Source organism: Rhinolophus ferrumequinum, chromosome 18, assembly GCF_004115265.2.
Source record: "Rhinolophus ferrumequinum isolate MPI-CBG mRhiFer1 chromosome 18, mRhiFer1_v1.p, whole genome shotgun sequence".
In the NCBI taxonomy this organism is placed as follows: domain Eukaryota; kingdom Metazoa; phylum Chordata; class Mammalia; order Chiroptera; family Rhinolophidae; genus Rhinolophus; species Rhinolophus ferrumequinum.
In genome coordinates this window covers 56,513,693-56,533,697 of record NC_046301.1, presented here as the reverse complement: position 1 = coordinate 56,533,697, position 20,005 = coordinate 56,513,693, and the positions used below count along the sequence as shown (strand labels likewise).

At 48.2% G+C, this 20,005-nt stretch overlaps 1 protein-coding gene across 6 annotated transcripts in view; it reads right to left on the bottom strand.

The window, feature by feature from the left end:
• Nucleotides 1-20,005, bottom strand: part of ARHGEF18 (Rho/Rac guanine nucleotide exchange factor 18) — an 80,643-nt gene that overhangs the window by 37,956 nt on the left and 22,682 nt on the right. Inside the window, exon 1 of one of the 6 annotated variants that reach the window (XM_033134338.1) lies at nucleotides 13,636-13,782. The exons of the other annotated variants lie outside the window; for them this stretch is intronic. The gene's annotated coding sequence lies outside the window, so the exon portion shown is untranslated. Of the gene's footprint in view, nucleotides 1-13,635; nucleotides 13,783-20,005 lie in introns of those variants that run through there. 6 annotated transcript variants of the gene reach the window in all.

Here is a 20,005-nt window from a genome sequence, read left to right as displayed (position 1 = left end):
CAGGTGTTGTCCTTCTGTGTGTGTCAGTGAGCGACAAAGAAGGCCCTGGACTGATTTGGGGGTCACGAGGAAATTTTAGTCAGTAGATGGCTTCATACATATAAAATCCACAAACAACGAGGGTTGGCCGTAATGGTGTTTACTTAGGAAACTGCACGCGAGTGGGGGTCTCTGTGCTGCTGTTCCTTGTTGGCACAGGGCCTGGCGCATGGCGGATGCTCACTGTTTGCTGAAGGAAGAGAAAGAGAGAGAGAGAGAGAGAGAGAGAGAGAGAGAGAGAGAGAGAGAGAATATGTTCAGGAGGTTCCTGGTCTGGGGGACGTCATGAAGTGGACCAAGGGGCTGCATGGAGGGAACCCCCTGTGCATGAAGGTCCCATCATGGGCCTTAGGGGCCCCTGAGTTTATAGTTTATCCTTGACACTGCAGCCACAGAAAGGTTTAGGCACAGGTATGAGATCAGATCGTCTCGGGAAACAGTGGCTGCGGTGTAGGGGGCAGACTGGAAGGAGCAGCAGGTGGACGTAGGGAGACAGAGCCTGGGACCTGGGGGTGGAGAGTCCAGGACCCGACACGGGTGACCAGGGCAGGGCTGACTCGGGCTGGGAGAGGGGACAGGTGGCGAGTTCGACTTCGGATGGGAGTTACTTGAACTGCCCGTGAAGACTGAAGGTGACGGCAGGTGGCAGCTGGACCTGGGAGTGTGGCACTGAGGACAGTGGTGTAGACAAGGGATGAAAACGTGGGCACTAGACGGCACCTGAAGCCAAGGAGCAGATGAGATCCCGGGGGCAGGGAGACTGTTTTGCAGAGCTGCCTGGGGCTGATGGGACAAGACAAGCCCTTAGGGTCCCCGCTTTGTTGCAAGTGGTCTTGGTTCCAGAAAAGCCTAACTGCATTCATTTTTGGGGTGGGGAGAGGGAGGGAAAAGAGGGGAGGACTGCTGTATCATAACCACTGGCTCAAACTATTATTATTATTATTATCAAATGAAATCTCTAAGTTGTTCTCTCATAGGCTGTCATTAGGTCCCAATCCTCCATCCTATATTTATGTAGCTGCTTATTTAGACCAGAGATTCTCATCTGGGGGTGATTCTGTCCCTCCGGGGACATTTGGCAAAGTCTGAAAACATTTTTGATCGTCACTATTGGTAAACAGCCAGTCAGGACAGAGCAGAGGATGGAACCCGGGCGGTCTCCCTCTAAGATGACACTAGTACACTGATTAACGCCCATCATGAACTTGCATCCAACTCCTGAGCTTGGCTAGCGGATGATTAGCTCAGAATTATCTTAGTATCTCTGTGGGTTTCCCCTCGTGCCCCCAAGAATATGGTGGGGGACCTGATCATGGCTTCCCACCTCCACACGTCTCACCTGTTTCCCTCGCCTACCAGACTGGATAGTCTACCGTCTGCCAGAAGAGGAAGTGAGGGTGATGAGACATGGTTACTTTCCAGTGATTCATGCTGGTTTTAAGGCTCCTGACTGCAGCTGCCCCTTTAATAACCCCATTCTTCAGGGTGACAGGAGGATGACAGCACGTGGGTTGGTCTCTAACTGAGAGACTGGACTGTGTCAATTCTGCTTCCTTCCCAGGCCTGGGACCCCCGGATGCTTGGTGATATGCCTCGAAATGTCAGAGGTCGCGGGTATCTGAGACTGGCTTTTAAGTTCTTGCAAGACCCTATCGTGTCAGATGCAAGCAGTGTAGAGAACTCTTACAGCTTGAACTCGATGATGAAATAGAAAAACCAACAAACGACACAATTCAAAGACGGGCAAAGGGCTTGAAGAGCCATTTCTCCAAAGAAGACACACAAATGGTCAGTGAGTACGCGAAAAGATGCTTCTTACGAATCATGAGGGAAATGCGAGTCAGGACGACAATGAGATGCCTCTAGGACGGTGCAATTTTTAAACATGGAACGTACCAAGCATTGACAGGGATGGAGATAAACCGGAACCCTCCTATAATTGCTGGTGGGAATGCAAAACGCTGCGGCTGTTGTGGAAACGTTTCACCGTTCCTCAAAAAGTCAAACACAGAATTACCATACGACCCAACAACTCCCCTTCTGAGTACCTACCCCAAGGAACTACAAGCAGGAACTCAAACAGATGTCTGCACAGCCATGTTCATAGCAGCATTATTTCCAACAGCCAGAAAGTGAGCACGACCCCAGCGTACAATGGAACAGAATTCAACTTTACAAAGGAAGGACATCCTCACACACACTATACCATGAATGAACCTAGGATACGATGCTCGGTGAGATAAGCCAGACACAGGAGGACAGATACTATGTGATTCCACTCACAGGAGGTCCCCAGAGGAGTCAGATTCATAGACCAGAAAGTAGGTGGTGGGGCCAGGGGCTGGGGGAGGGCAGGGGAGGGAGTGTTTAATGGGGACAGAGTATCAGTTTGGGAAGATGAGAAAGTTCTGGAAATGACGGTGGGGATGGCAGCACAGCAGTCTGCATGTACATTTAAAAATGGTTAAAATTATTTTTTGTTTTGTTTTTTAAAGGTACAGATAGTGCTGCAGGAAACTTGAACTTCAGAGCAGCTGCTCCTCAACCATCGTGGATTTAGATTTTCTCCCACGAACCTGACATTCCCCATGACCGAAGGGAAATGTGAAACGGCCTTAAGAACGTCTTTCCGCTTTTTCTACCGACAAGTGTCCTGACCAGAGTGACAGGACCCAGTGGCTTCATCAAGAGACTGGTTCCAACACAGGGCACTCCGCAGGGCTCTACAAGTGGCGTGGAAGGTCCCGCCTCTGCCTCTTACAGCACTCACTTCTCCAAACTCCCTCAGCAAGCAGCAAGGATGGCTAACAGAAACAAGGGGACAGACTCGCTCCGTGTGCTGTTTCCGGTCATGATGATAAATAAGTTTACCACACAAGCGGCCAAGCAGAGGGGTCCCTGGAACTTGTTTTTACCACAGGTGACCTAGTAAGAATCACTCCTCAGGGATGACATCAAGCACCAGTGGAAATAACCTTCCCCGCCCCCCCAAATGAGGGCGCAGCTCACAGTGGCCCATGTGGGGATCGAACCGGCAAACTTGGTGTTATTAGCACCACGTTCTAACCAATTGAGCTAACCGGCCACCCCGGAAATAGTCTTTTGACAGGAGGTTGAAATGGGGCAAATCCAGACAGGAGGACAGAGGTGTGACCTCGCCTGGAATGTGACTGATAAAAAGGAGGAGCTCGGGGGTTCTGCTTCCTTATTAGCATATCCAAAAAAACAGAAGGTGTGAAAGCTCCAGGATTGGGCGGAGACGCCCTGCACTTCCCAAGCTGGTCCTGGAGATCACCCACTCTTGTCTGCTCCATTGCACACTATTTCCTGGCGTCAGGAAGGAGCCACATCCTATACCACCCACAGGTAGTTCAGAGCCAGAAAAAAGCATCTGCCTTGTGAGTAAGTATTTTTCGGGACTCTGGGTACAAGGCCAGATGCTGAACTGCAGGGGTCCCAGTAAAACAATTTCACTCCCTGGGGCCTTGCCAGAAAGGGCAGCAGGCTTTCCTCTTAGGCATTTAAAAAAAAAAAAGACGTTAATTCAATTGACTGTACAGAAATCAAAATGACGTGGCTGAAGAGCATTTTAACGAAAATAAATGATTTTTTAAAAAAGATTAATACACGTGTGGCTACTACACATTTGAAATCTTCCAGAAAATCCCAACTGGCCTTATTATTACTATTTTTATAAACCTCTGATGGAGGAAATAAAGAGCAAACGTTAGCAGAGGTGGTTGTAAGGAGGGCAGAGGAAATCAAACACTTGACAGAGGCCAGTGGGTTTCTCTTTCAGCAGATAAAAAGCATTCTGTTAAAGGCGGAAGGCAGGAAAGAAAAACATGCACGGACAATGCCAGAAAAAACCTGTTTGCTTTCAATGGCCTGGAAAATTATTCAAGGGTGCTGCGTTCCTGTAAAAAGGCAACTGAAATGGTGTCAGGGTTTGTGAGGCTTAGAAAGACCCTCTGCAGGGAGTCAGGTCCCAGTGGGAACTCCCGTCCCCTCCACCTGTGTCCCTCACCACATTTCCAAGAGGAGTCACGGCTCTAGAAACAGAGTGGTAAAAATCACGAGTCTAACGTAGGGGATGGTAAACTGTGGCCCACGTGCGGGCCAGCCACCCGTTTTTTGTAAATAAAGTTTTACCCGAATACAGTCACCCCCACCCCCATGTGGTCTGGGGCAGCTTTCGCCAGTAGAGTAGCTGCCACCGGCTTGTGGTATGCGAAGTCTCAAATATTTACCATCTGGCTCTTTACAGAAAAAGTCTGCTGATCTCTGGTCTACTGTATCTAATTGCCTTGTTCTGGAACGGGCGTGGGGAGAGGCTAGTCCCAACAATGAAAACACAGCCGGCGTGGCTCAAGGGAAGCTCCCATATTTAATCCCTGACACCAGAAGGGAATGGAATAAAGCAGGGGTGTCCAAACTTTTTTCAACGGTTTTCACCAAGGGCCATATGCGGTAAAATACTCAAACAGCCGGGCCACTCACTCGAGGTGAAGTACGTATTGCCTCACCTGGTTTACTGAAGTAAACTAAATATATTTTTGGAATTTGCTGCGGGCCAATTAACAATGGCTTGCGGGCCGCAGTTTGGACACCCCTGGAATAAAGGAAGCAGCGAAGTGATTAACTGCGTGAGGCCATTACCGAATTCCAGAGCCCTGAAATAGCCTATGCTGGTAGCAAACAGGTTCAAGGTTAGTTTCTGAGTACCTCAAGACCCCCACAATCCTCAGTATGCGGCTATAACTATTACTGCGAGTCAGCAACCAGCTCCGACTTGAGGAAATTTCCAGAACCTTGCAAAGACCTTCATTAGTATTCCTTTTAGAAGTGCAAAGGTGTGAGCTTGAATATATTTTACATCTCATGCCTCAAGGTCGGGAAGGAAATAACGTCATGTACTGACTTACATAAGCTGGGTGCAAGGCTAGGCAGTCAGAACATTTTCCCCCCTCTCTAAATCGGTAAGACTTTTGTATTTGGTGAAAGTGGTATTTTAATGTACGGGGAAGCAATATATCATATAATATAATACAGAGTGTAGGCAAATAGCCAAACATTGGACAGGTTGCAATATCAGGCATCTATGTACGTACAGTCACATGCCATAGAACAGTTTGGTTGATGATGGATAAATATATGGTTGGGGTCCCACCAGATGATGATGGAGCCGAAAAATTCCTATCTCCTAGTGACGTTGTGGCCTTCATACCCTCACAGTGCACCGTGTCCCTCACGTGTTTGTGGTGACGCTGGTGTAAACACACCTACCGCGCTCAGTCGCACGAATGCAGCACATATAATTATTATGTACAGTACCTGGTACGTGACGATGATGATGAACGACTATGTTAGTGGGTTTATGTATTTACTGTGCTGCACTTTTTGTTATTTTACAGTGTACTTTCTACTTACGTAAAAAACTTCGTCACGCCAGCAGCGGCCTCGGGCAGCTCGTGTTTACGTGTTTACCGCGGCTCTGGGTAGCATCATTTCTCTTGCTTTAATCTCATGTTGTTTTATACAGTTAGTGGAGCCTAAGTGTACAGTGTTTGTCGTCTACAGCCGTGGACAGTATGGCCCTGGCCTTCACACTCACTCACCAGGCCCGCAAGCTCTACTCATGGAACGTGCCCTGCACAAGTGTGCCGTTTTCTAAAAATCTTTTATACCATATTTTTACTGTACCTTTTCTATGTTCATATGCCCCGATACCACTGTGTTGTGCCTACAGTATTCCGTACAGTGACACGCTGTACAGGCTGTAGCCTAGGAGCAGCAGGCTGTACCATACAGCCCGGGTGTGTAGGAGGCGGCACCGTAGGGGTGTGGACGCGCCCTCTTCTGTGATGTCTGTACAACGATGAGATCGCCTAACGAGGCATTTCTCAGAACGTATTCCCGTCGTTAAACGGCGCATGACTGCACTTCATAGCAAATTATATTCACAGAGGATTCAGATTGAGAACTTTTTCAAGCAAGAAACTAGCGCTCCTGAAGCGCTCCCCTTTCCTCTCTTGACTTACCGGGTTCCCAAAAGTGAGCCCAAATCCACCACTTACTTTAACTTTACAATATCTGAAAATGACTATGTGTTGAAAAGAATCTAAGCAACGAGTACTAGGAACTTGTAAACTTGTTCTCATTTACGAGTCACCAGAAACAGAAGGTTCTCGTGGTGGGTTCATGTCTACCCAGAACTTCAGAATGTGGAAATATTTCCTTATTTGGAAATAGGGTCTTTGCAGATGTAATTACGATGTAATTAAGCATCTCAAGATGAGGTCATCCTGGGTTTATCTAGGGTGCGGGTGGGCCTGAGATCCAATAACTGGCGTGTTTATAAGAGAAAAGAGAAAGATTTGGACACAGAGAGAGACACAGATACAGAGGGGCCAGACAGACAACCACACAAAGGAGAACGCAGGCAGAGACTGGAGTAATGAAGCCACAAACCAAGGAATGCCTCGGGCCACCTTCTGGAAGCTGCTAGAGGCCAGGAAGGATTCTTCCTTAGAGCCTTCTGAGGGAATGTGGCCCTGCAGACACCTGGATTTCAGACTTCCAGACTTCAGAGAGAATCCATTTCTGTGGCTTAAGCTAATAAGTTTGTAACAATTTGTTACAGCAGCCCTAGGAAACTAGCACAGTTCTACGAAAGTCAAAGGTTTATTAACTGTATTGCCAAGTGCTTCCTCCTTTTCTAAACACTTTCCTACTGTACGACGACGTGCTGGGATCCCACGGCGGCATTTTGACATTATGGCCTGCAACACATTTGTGAGTTTCTCACAAAATAAAATAGAACAGAAAATACCAGAGTCTATCATGAGTAATAAAGATGAGTATTGTTCGGTAAAACTTCGGATCCCATGGTGAGGATGAGTGCCCGTGAGCATGCACGCTTACGGGGCCACTGTGTAAAGCATTAGTTTTCATTACTGTCACAGCCAAAACGAAACACACTCGTGTAAGGTGCTACACAGAGTCCCAGAAGCCCCCACCTTTGGGCCCAACTATAAGATGAACATTCCAGACCAATGGAAAATGACTCCAGTTTTTAAAATCTCCAGGGATGGAGATGCTCAGTGTTTGGCTAGTTTTCCCATCTAGAAGGCCTTCAGATGTCACCTTTACTCTGCTTCTGCTTATTTTCAGTTGTCCAGTTCACTACGTGTTTATGGGACAGGCAGGTAGGACCCAGAACAGAGGCAGTGGCCGAGACGCTCCTCAAGCAAGGAGTCAGGTCCGGAAACTAATCAATACCCATCAGAGGACGCTGGGTCAGGTCAACTGATGAAACAGGAGGCTGCCCCCGGGGCAGCCTGTGCCCACCTCTGACATGTCCATGACCCCATTCCTTTAATGCCCATGTTGTTACAGATTTTAAAAAGAAAATAGCTAGACTCAGGCTACCCCGGGAATGAACCTTGAAAATATTGTGAAAACATTAATACAAGAAGCCAGATGCAAACAGCCACATACTGTAGGACTCCACTTATAGGAATTTGTCCAGAATAGGTAAATCTAGAGATAGGAAGTAGATTAGTGGTTGCCAGAGGATTGGGGCCAGGGAAGTGGGGAGTGCCTCTACAGGGCACTTCCTTTGGGGGTGATAAGAATGGTCTGGAATTAGACAGTGGTGCTGGTTGCACAACTCTGTGAGTGTATTAAAAAAAAACCACACACTCTAAATTGTACACTTTAGAAGAGTGAATGTTATGGCATGTGAATCACAATATCCCAGTTTTAAAGAGCAGCAGAATAGGCAACCCTGTGGATGACGGCAGGGCTTTCCCCAGCAGGCAGAGAAGCTGGAGGGCCTTCCTCTTTGATGGGAGCTTTTGGAATATTCTAGAAGAGGTAGAAACACCAGAAGGAAGGTTTTAGCTTCCTGATAATAGGCCAGGTGGGGCTAATGACAAATTTAAAAGCACTGATTTATAAGATGTGACTTAGAATTGCCTCAAATTTCTGGAGCAGATCCCTGTGGTTGCATTTAAAAAACTTTTTAAAAACATTTTCATTTATGGATTTAGATATTTACTTTGCACTTCACTAATGGAGTTACATTTTTTTAAGCAGGAAAAAAGAGCTAAGTTGCGTTCACAGTTGCAACCCCTTTTTACCTGGTACACCGCAGGTGCCAGGTAATAATCAGTTGAATGAATGAATGAACACGCGCAAACACTGCCGTGCGCTCTACAAGTAATAACAACACTGTGACACAAGGCGCGTTATGCTTCTAATTTTACAGACAGGAAACTGAGGATCTGAGCGTTTAAATAGTATCTCCAATGGCCTGAGTTCTCTCACGGGGCTCACGGACACGTGCATGCATGCAGAGCAGGGGCCATGGCCACTGGAGGCAGGCCAAACCCTAAGTAAAGCCGTGAGTGTCAGAAGCTTCCAAGGTAAAAGGAAGGGCTGGGAAGGGCAGGGGAGGTAGGGCAGGTAGGAGGGCTCCCAATCAAACGAGAAGTGAGCTTTGGAGCACTGGAGATGAAAATGGATATCCGAGCTTCCCAAGGCCGCTGTAACAAATGACTACACACAGAGAATGTGTGCCAGTGCCTCTTCCAGCTTCCAGAGGCGCCTGTGTTTCTTGGCTTGTGGCCCCTTCCTCTACCTTCAAAGCCAGCAGTGTAGCATCTTCTAAGCACCCTCTGACCTCTGCTGCCATCACACATCTCCTGCCTCCCTCTCGTCAGAACCCTGTGGTGCCACCGGGCCCACCTGGGTATTCCAGGACCATCTCTCCATCTCCAGATCCTTCACCTAGTCAGACCTGCAAACTCCCTTTTGCCACGTCAGGTCACGCGTTTGAAGTTCTCGACGGTTAGGCAGGTAGGATGCAGCTGTCTCTGAAGGGCTGATATTCTGCCAACCACACTGGTCGTGATGTTTCACAAGACCAGTGCTGTGGGAGAGGCCGACTATAGATTTCAGAGCAGAGGAGAGATGCAGATGGCCCTTCAGTCCGTGAAGCCACAACTCCCACGCATAGCGCTACGGGGCCTAAGGGTGGTTGGTACCTGCTGGGAATGGACACAGAACTGCAAGGACGCGGAGACCTCTGGGCTGACAGGAGTCAGACCCCCGAGGCTTCCGCCTGCTTCCTCATAAGCACATTTAGCAGGTCACTGCTCTGTCACATGGACTTCGTTTTCATTTCTGCCGGACCCTGCGTCACTCGCTGCCAGGTTCTCTGCCTCCCTTCCTCCGTCTACCCCACATGCTAGCAGGCACTGGCTGCTTTCTAAACCTTGTTCGCCAGCCTTCTGTCCTGCTCCCCATCCCAAAGCACTACCGCCTTCGGGTCCTGACGGCCTAGGAAGGGCTACTCTTCACTGTTCTTGAACCCTGAAAGACTTCGGGATGGGGTCGAAGTGCGGGTGGGGGAGGGGAAAGAGACCCCCTAATCCAAGGGTAGAGAACACAGCTTTCCCTCTCTCCAATGCAAGATAAATCTGAGAGGAGCCCGAACTGCTCATCTATGAGCTGCAGGGCGCACACGATGCGCAAGGAAGAGGTCAACTGGCTGATGCCCGAGGGGCCCATCACCGACCGGCCACGACCGGGTCCCCTACGTCACACTCTCTCCCACGTGGTCAGCTGAGGCCCAACTCATCTACCTCTGAATAGATCTGAAGTCTGATCTCTTTCCACACTGTTCAGATCCAAGTCACCTTCCAACGGGCCTCCCTGCCGCAGCCTCCACCCTTTCCAAGTCATTCTCCACCCACTGATGGGAATAGCCATGACGTCCTCCAAGATAACACCTCCGCCTATGCAACACCCGTTTCAGCTCCATCTGATTACCAGCAAGTTTCCTGACTCTGAGGCTTCATGCATGCTCTTCCCCCTGTGCCAACAGCTGCTGGGCGCTGCCCAACCACCACCGCTCCCAACAAAGAGGGCTTTCCTGCCTGTGCCTGGGCTATGTCCATGGGGAAATTCCAGCCCCCATCTCTGCCTTACCCCCCGTCACAATGGATGGCACAGAGGACTTTGTAACCATCTGCACTTGGCAGGGACCTGAGTCTATACTGGACTTTAGGATGAGAAGAATCTATTGTCAACAATGCAGCCCCATACCATTTATGTTGGTGAGCTACCCCTTTTTCTGTCGGGGTGTCCGATCTTTACCCCTTGGCCTCTAGCTTCCCAGTGTCAAACCGTTTCTTACAATTCTGTCCGACACCCACAATCGTTTCCACTGTGCTTCTAGTTCTCATCCTGCCTCCTCCCCACGCTTACATAACAGCTTTATTGAGCTGGAATTCACATACTGCACAATCCACCCTTTTAAAATGTATAATTCAATGGCTTTTAGTAGTCACAGTTGTACATCCACCACCACAATCAATTTTAGAACATTTTTAACACCCCCAAAAGAAACCCCCCCCACTTAGATGGCACTCTCTGTTTCCCACTCCCTCCAGCCCCAGGCAACCACTAATCTACCTTTTGTCTCTACGGATTTGCCTGTTCTGGATCGCTCACATAAATGGAATCCGACAATATGTGGCCTTTTCCAGGCTCATCCATGTTGTAGTGTGTCGCAGAGCCTAATTCCTTTTTGTGGGTGAATAATATTCCATTGCATGGAAATACCACATTTTATTTCTCCATTCACCAGCTGATGGATATTGGGATTGTTTGCACCTTTTGGCGATTGTGAATAATGCTCTATGAACATTTGTGTGCCAGTTTTTCTGGGGACCTATGTTTTCATTTCTCTTAGGCACGTAGTACCTAGGAATGGAACTGCTGGATCATACGGTCATTCTTTGTCGAACCTTCTGAGGACCCGCCAGACTGTTTCCCACAGTGACTGCCCCACTCTCCAGTCCCACCCACAGTGTTTCCATCTTCCCATCTCTCTTTAAATTCTTCAGTTAGGAGCCCCTGAGGGGATACCGCAAAGGTTCACAATGACCCGCCATGGATCACCTGGCATTATGAAGGCCACAGAGCTGACTCCCGTCCTGCTTCTGATGCCCAACGATGCTGAGTATTTTGCTTTGTACTGTGTCTACTCAATCTCTATCCACGTCACTCTTGTGAGGGGACTAATGAGTACACGAACCCCTACTGTGGATGACTTCACGACTTATTCTTTCTAAACTCAATTTCATTCGCCAAATTAACCTCAGCAAATTCAGGATTCCAGCCAGGTAATTTGCTGTGGTCCTTCCCTCCCTCCATCCCACGCTGCGATGGAGCAGAACCTGCCTAGACCCTCTCTCCGTTTTGCCTTTCTGGCTTCCTGAAACCCATCGCTAAGAATGACCAGCTGATAAAATGTTCTGGAATTAGACAGTGGTGACAGCTGCGTAACTCTATGAGGGTGAATTTGATAGTACGGGAATTATATCTCAATAAAGCTGTTCTCTCAAAAAACAGAGTGAATGACATGAGTTTAAAATGTAGCCACCCACAATGTGCTAAATGTATACTTCGTTAAACCTTTAGAATTTTTTTTCAAGAGAGGATATGAATCAGAGTATTTGCTACTTAGGACATAACCAACTGCAACTTTATACTCAGTCGAAACTTTGAACCTAAAACTAAGAACAAAAGCAGGGAAGAGAAGCAAGTTGAATTTGGTTTACATGCAAGGCAATTTTAACAACAACAAAGGGAGCACAGCTGCAGGGGTCCTTTCACTGAGATCTCCCAAAGGACAGTATTTTAATCAGCTTGTCCCCTCTCCCATCAGCCACATTCCTCCTCCAAAAACGTCCCAGAGGCTGCTCCAGAGCTGTGACCGGAATTGTTTTGCACCTGGAGAGGGTTTTAAAAACACAGCAGCTCTTCACCGCTTTCAGGGGGAAAGTAAAGTTTAACTAAAAAATAACAAAGAAACAACGACTGGTTGAACTTACTTAAAAAGCTCTCTGGGCTTTAAATTATTTAAGAGAGCTGTGATGCAACTGTTGTAAAAGTCATAGATGGAATTTAAAGACATGAAAACAGGCCCCAGGATGAGTGAGGAAGAATGAAGGAGACCTTGACTGAAAGATCAGAAATATGCTAACCATGTAGACGGTAAACACCTGGGGAGGCACAGCTGGTGAGCACAGCCCTAGTCCGGGGCTGGTGACAAGGGAAACGGGCTACAGGGCCATATTTGCAACTGTGTGACAAGAAGGAAAAATATACCACAGCTTTTGCCAGAAACAATGTAGGCGCCACCGCAGCTTTCAAAGTAGGGGCATTCGCAAGTCAACTTAAAAGAGAGAGAACGGAATCCCAGAATCGCTTTGCCATTTCTCTAACGTATGCCATTTAAAAGTGACATAAGCTAATGAAAAGCAAAACAAAGTACGCTTACAAGAACAAAATTTATTGTGCCTCTGGCTGTATGCTCTTAACATGCTTTAAAACTTTTTTTTTCCCTCAAAAGGGCTAGACCCATAGAAAAGGCAAACTCTTCATAAAGTGTAAACTATGGCCCAATCCAAACAACCGAGATGCTCAAGTTTTCCGGACTCTTTGTTATCTGGAATGTCAATCTAAAAAGACAGGGCATGCACACATTCACAAAATATATATGTATTGAGCAATCACCATCTGCCAGGCACTCTGCTGTATTATCTCATCAAATCCCCAACCAACCCTCACACCCGGTTTAAAGATGAGGAGACTGAGACGAATATGTGGTGGAAACTGGGACCAGAACCCAGATCTGATTTGACATTCAAGCCTGTGCTCTGGACACTTGTCCATACAGCTCCAGGATTAATCATTCACCCAGGTACCTGCAAAATCCTCCCCCAAATCGCCGTTGGCCATGCCTGGGGCTATTCACACTATCCTGAACTCCCTCTAGTCAACCAGAAGAGAAGGGTCCTTCAGCGCTCCGGGCTGCAGTTCCACTCTACCCAACAAGGCAAGGGGGGCGGGGGAGCGTTCTTTACTTTGGTGATAAAACTTCAAGAAAACTTTTCCCCCTCTGGGCCAGCCATCTCTTCTACCGCTTCGATCTCAGCAAAGCAACAGGTGGAAAAGACAAGGGAAAGCAGCGACCACAAACCGTGCAAGGACCGAGGGCCTCTCATTTCTGCTTGCAATGAGAATTTTTCCGCAAGAAAGAAACCGGGGAGCGGAGTAAGAAGACCCCAAGTCCACACACACTTGGTGGGTTTTGTTATCCCAACGCTCACTGGCACAGAGGACATCTGCTGCAGAGTGAGCTCTCCGCGGAGAACTAAAGTACCTCGGTGCTGGTTATAGTTATGATTATTAGTACACTCGGGGTTCCATCCTCAGGTGGCCCTGAACCTGGAGCCCGAGAACAAGGGGAGGTTGCCCCAAGGGCTGGAGCTCAGATGGGCCGGCGGGCATCGCCTTCACCTCTGCATTGGCCAAACAGAGCCCCCATGCACGGAAGGGGCAGCCTGAGCTGCAGGGCCCGCGCGTCGGCTTGGAGGAGTCCAGCGGGGCCCTGCCGGAGGCCGGGGCAGCGCCAGGGGTCCCGCCCCCGCGGCCCCCCAGGGTCCCACGGCACCTTCCCGAGGCCCGAGGCCTCCCTCCCGAGTCCCGTTCGCCTCGGGCCCGCCCCACCGCCCTCACCTCGGCCGGGTTCCCCGCAGGCCGCTCGCCGCCCGCTGCTCCGCCAGTCTCGCCGCCGTTTCCGCTGCCCGGCCTCTGCAGCTCCACCGCCACCCGCAGCGCGGAGCCGGAAGCGGGAAGCCGCACCGGAGAGTCGCGCACGCGCGGCCCCGTCCCCGTCCCCGGGGGCGGGTCAGTGGGTGTGGTCCCCGAAGGGGCGGGGCCTCACGGCAGGTGGGGCCTCGCGGCAGGTGGGTCCGCAGAACTTTGCTTCAGGTTGAACTTGGAGCGGAGGAAGGGGGCGTCCGCTCAGCCTTGTTGGGGGCGCGGGGACTGATTGGGGAGGGTACTTGCGATGAGGATGAGGGCGATTCTTGAGGGGCGGGTCAGCAGGGGTAGGAGGTTTTTTTGGGGAAGGGGGTCAATGGGGCCCTGGAATATCAGCGGGGTCAAGGAGCGCCTAGGGGGAATCTTGAGGGAGATCAGCGGGGTTGGGGGGGACATTTTGTGGGGTTATCGGGAGCCTAGGTGATTAGTGGGGCGGGGAGGTTCTGGGTGGGGAGGATACTTGGGCTGGGGGCGCCTTGGGGGAATCAGGGGTGCCTGGGGGGGATGTCAGTGGGCGCCTGGGGTTGCTGGTGAGTCTGGGGGCAAGAAGTCTGAGGGCAGGGTACAAGAAATGGAGAAAACTATATGTCACCTGCGAAGAAGGGGCAGTGTAAACTACAAGTAGCACTAACTAAAAGTCTGGGACGAATTAATTATATACCTCTCAGGCGGTCCCCAACATAAGTACTACCAGATACCCCAAACACATGCCAGACACCCAGGCAGGTGCTATCAGATACCCAAAACATGCTTTCAGACACCCCATTTAGTTCTGTTAGCTATCCCAATACTAACATTCAGAATCTGAAAAACATGCCAAATATCCCAAAGTACCGGGCACCTTCACCCAAGAGCCATCAGATACCCCCAAACCGGCTTTGACACCCAGAAACGTATCAGAGACCCTACACAGGAACATTTAGGTTCCTCCAAAACACAAACCAGATACCCTCTATACAGATGTGATCAGATACCCCCAAGCAGGTGTTCAGAGTCTTAAACACGTGCTGGATACCCCCACACAGGTGTTCTTAGACAACTGTAGGCATGCCAGATGCCTCCTCCAGTGTCAGCCCCTCCTCAGGTACCATCAGACATCCCAGCCCTAAGGCTGCTTGTCCAGTCCAGGTCCCTCACAGGTGGGACCGTTGGGTAGTAACCAGGAGAGGAGGCAACTACCTCTCCAAGGTTCAAGCTGGTTCACCAGGCAAAGATTTTCCCAAACCAAATGCAGTTCAAAACACACACAATCTGTGATCAAGAGCCCACTGTTCAGAAACAGGATGGGGGCGGAGTCCCCAAGTGATCTATCTTCAGTTTACATCCAGTCAAGAGAAGGAGCATATCCAGGGAATTGGAGAATCCAGAAGTGCAAGCACATGCTTCATCAGATACCCCACTGTGATTGAAGTCAGAAGCCCCAACACAGGTTCTTTTGAGGTCTCTATGATCTGTAAATGTTCACTGTCTGAATTGCTATGACTTCTGGACTTTGTCCCAAAGGCAATGGGAGCCATTGGCGATTTTGAGCAGAAAGGGTGACATGATCCTTATTTCTATAGTCACCTTGATTATAGAAACCTTCAGGTGACACAATTCTCCCCTAAATGTGGAAACTGACTTTTTAAAGGAGGCTGGCAAGAAGGAGAGGTGTCTCTGGACTTTCTTTTACCAACACAACCATTCTGTATTTATTCAGTCCTTATCATGAGCCAGGGACTCTGCTAAGAGCTAAGGAGACACAGGGAACTTAGGTCTAAGGCAGTGTTTCTCAGTTTTGGCATTATCGACCATTGGGCTGGATAATTCTCTGTAGTGGGGGCCTGTCTTGTGCATTGGAGGATGTTACACAGCATCCCTGGCCTCTACCCACTAGATGTAAGTAGCACCCCCAGTCCTGATAATCAAAAATGTCTCCAGACATTGCCAAATGCCTCCAGGGGGCAGAATGGCCCTCGGCTGACAGCAAATGGCCTCAGAGACACTGAGACATTTATACACTCACCTAACAGAGGCTTCCTGGGTTTTAAAAGGTGAGTAAGAGTTAGGTGGCCCAGGGAGTTCCAGGAACAGCACTGACTGATCAAGACTCAGGTGATGTGCAAGGGGAGCCACAAGATTTCAGGGTGTCTGGGCCATGGAGCCTGTGTGGCTGAATAGTAAGAGAGAAGGGCGGAGGGGTAGGCAGGGTCAGACCACGAAGGGCCTCAAGGTCAAGGCCAGGAACAGGAAGGACTGTCTGCAATGGTGTTCCTTTAGTGGGGCTGGTCTCTGGTCTCAGCTTTACCCTGGAGACCCACCTTCCCTAATTACCTAGAGAGTGACTCATTCCCTGTTCTGTTTAACTTACTGTGGGGCTATTTCCTCTAGGGGACAGACTGTGACACGTGGCTTTGAATACCTCTGACAGTAGGTAGGCTTGTGGCAAGTTATATGCAGGAAGTGCATGCTCTTAGCCCGTTGGGAGTGAGACACAGCTGTTCTGGCCTCACGTGTCTCCTTAGATAGGTGTGGTGGCTGTGTGCACAGCCCAGGGTTAGGGTCTATGATTCAGATGCTAGCTTTGCCCCAACAATAACAACAAATAAGAATAATGATGATGATGATGATGATGATAGATGCTACTCCTGCCCGTATGTACCCACATCATTTCTTTTACACAAAATCAAATCTTCCTTGATCTCAAAGGATAGTCCTTGAAATCAAATGATGTCTCCAGGAGATGGAGCTTCATTCCTACCATCCTGAGGGTAGACCTGATTGAGTGACTCATTTCTAAAGAATATAGTAGGGAGAGAAAAATAGTAACCTGGCAGGTGTTACCTTAACCAGGTGATGAAGCTGAACATCTGCAGGTGTGTCATATCCATAGCAGTTGCCCTTTGATATGATGAGACAAAGTTTGTTTCTCAAACCCATAACCTCTGTCTCATTATGAGAAAACATCAGACACACTTAGATTGGGGGACACTGTACAAGACACCTGGCTAATACTTCTCAAGCTTGTCAAGGTCATGAACAATAAGGAAAGACTAAGGGACTGTCACAGACCAGAGAGACGGAAGAGGCAGGATGATTAAAGATAATGTAGTTTCCTGAGTTGAAAGAGAACCTTAATGGAAAACAAACAAACAAACAAAAAACCAACCTGGTGAAATCTGAATGAAGTGTAGAGTTTGGTAAATACAATCGTACCAGTGTTGGATCCTAAACTGTGACCAATGTACTGTGGTCATATAAAATGTTAGCATTAGGGGAAGCTGGGTGAAAGGTAGGAGGGGACCCTCTCTCCTCTCTTTGTACCTTTCTGTAAATCTAAAATTAAAAGTTTAGGGGAGAAATGGAGTCCCCTCCTCAGGGAAGGGGTAGGAGGAGTGAGTCTGTTGTGCCAGGATGGTGTTAAGATTCCTCAGATATTTATATGCTCTAAATTAGGGTATATTACCAACATGCAGCAACATATTCCAGCTATAAGTTATAGTCATTGTGTATAATAGTTTGAAGTCATTTCGAAGTTTGCCCTCTTGGTTTGCTATCATGTTAAAATCTCTAAGTAGGTGTTCCTTTCTCTAGAGTATATAATTAGTGTTGATTTTTCCTGTAACAAAACAAAACATTAAGTTATGGCTCCTGTCTGCCTCGCACTATATTCTAGCCTTGGTTACGCAATGGTTTATGCCAGCCACGGAAAGCAATCGATTACAGTGTCATGATTATACCAAAGAATTAAATCTCATCCTTAATGTCTGGTATTTCGCCAGTAAGTCTACAGATAAGAGATTATAGGAAGCCAGTCATAGAATTTGAAAATAACCTCTAGTCTTCCCTTAGCTATTTTAGGCTTTTATAGAAGGTATGGACTCATTGTAAAACATTTTTGCAAGTCTGAATGCTTATATACGATCCAGGCGATTTTTGCCTGGTTTAAAATTCCTGGTAGCTTATTTTAAAGCAAAGGGAAAACAACTGAGCACGAGTTTGGGGTCTTTAGAACAGTTGTGAAAATATGGTGTGAAAGTGTTTTCCCTTTCCTACTATTTTAAATATTAGTGTACAGAGCTGTTATTAATGCCATTTTTATGGGAAAACCTTAAAAATTGCCCCTAAATATTGACGGTAAGCACATCAAACAACAGTGTCTTTGATGTACTACACTTTTGTTCTTCATGCATCTGTAATTTAATTTTCTTTTTTTCTCCATGTCTTTTGTTTTCTTTCTTTTCTTTTTCTTTTTTTTAAATTGAGGTATTTATTTTCTTCTAAAATATAACATTTTACCTTTGGTACAACCAAAAAAAATTAAAAGATTATTTTATTATTATTTTGAAATATTAAATGGTGATATGGCCATGGATTGATGTTCAAGGGTTCAGGCTCTGAGCTCGAATCCTGACTGTGTGACCTTGGGTGAGAACTTGACTCCTTTCGGCCTCAGTTTCCTCATCTGTAGAAAGGGGAAGTACTAGTGCCTATCTTAGAGGGCTGTTGTGATGGCTAAGGAGGAACTGTATTTAAAGCACATGGTGTTTGGGATATTGTAAGTGCTCAGCGATGTATTGTTACCCATTATTCTTATTATTTGTGCAAAGTCTTCTGCGATTGCCAAGTGACATACAGGAAAATTAGTCCCTGTTGGAACCCTCAATTTTCAAGGTCATATAAGTAAAGGGTTTATTGATCTGCTGGCTCTGGTAAGTCACTTTCTTGGGTCTCCCTTGCTGCAGAGTAAGCTAGCTCAAGGGTCAGCAAACGTTTTCTGTCCAGAGTCCCACAGTGAATATTTTCAGCTTTGTGAGCATGATGCAAAATGCTCTGTGCTGTTGTTGTAGTGCGAAAGCAGCCACTTGTAACTTATGTACCGTCTATGGCTGGTTCTAGGTCTTTGGCCTCACCCTTCTTTATGCCAATCTCTCACTTGCCCCTTGAGTTAGATGCCCAAGATAGGGTTCCGGAGGCTTGATCCTGGCCTTCCAGGAAGGCCCCCTGTATCCAGCAGACCTCAGAGCCCCCAGAAGAGCACAGGAAGTCAGCAGAATCAGGAAGTCACCTGCTGCTTGAAGGACTTCCAAAAAAAAAAAAAAAAAAAAGAAAGAAAGAAAAGAGAAAAAAGGACTTCAAGACGCTGAAGTTGTCAGAGCACTTTGTGCTTTACAAAGACCATACAAGCCCCTGCTGAAGACAACTGTGTGTCAGAAAGCGGGTTGGAACTCGTCTGATGGAGAGAAAAGTTCAAAATGGAACACTGCTGACAATAGCAGCCCCTAGCAGGACACCCACAGCCCTACATCTGTGAAAACGGTACTCTGGAAAAAGGCAGGAATGAGGAAGAAAGAAAATGCCCACCTATGGAGCCAGGAGAGGCAACAAATGCAAAACCTGTGGCTCAGGTCACGGGGAGGCACCTGCCCCATGGGTAGAGGTGTCGTTCTCACTGCATGGTCCACCCTTGGTCCTGTTCTGTATCTCACTAGCCCACTGATGCTCGCAGGGACAATCCTGCTCCCCAGGGGACATTTGGCTGTGTCTGGAGTCATGTCATGGGAGGGGGGCTACTGGCGTCTAGTGGGTGGAGGCCAGGGAAGCTGCTCAACATCCCGCAATGCACAGAACAGCCCCCCCCACAATAGCGCCGAGGTAGCGGACCCTGCACCAGCCTGAATCCTGCCTGCCACCGTCCACAGTCTGAATTCTCAGCGACAACCTGCACACACATGTTTTCAGATACGCAGTGGCCACCTCTTCCTCTGTATCCCTACAAAGTGGGGCTCATTTTTAAAAAGACAGAATTCTAAACGCCAGAGAAGACCAGAGTCATTTCCCTCTAGGGCCTCTTGAACCCAGTCCTCTTTTCCGAGCAGAGATCCTTATCCTTATTCCCTGGAGAGCTCTGGGAGGCATGAAGCGGCTTGTGATGGGGTGAATTGTGTCCCCCTTCCCCGAGCATAGGTTGCAGTCTTAACACCCCCAGTATCTCAGGAGGTGGCATTACCTGGAAATAGGGTCATTGCTGATATAGTTAGTTCAGATGCGGTCAACCTGGAGTAGGGTGGGCCCCTAATGCAATATGACTAGTGTCCTTATAAAAAGGGCAAATGAGGATACAGACATGTGCACAGGGAGGATGCTCTGTGAAGAGTGGAGTTCTGCTGCCAGAGGCCAAGGAATTCCCAGAAGCCAGGAGAGTCTCCTGGAATGGAGCCTCCCTTAGCGCCCGCAGAGGGAGCTCAGCCCTGCTGGCACCTTGATCTCAGATTTCTCCAGAACTGTGAGACAATACATTTCT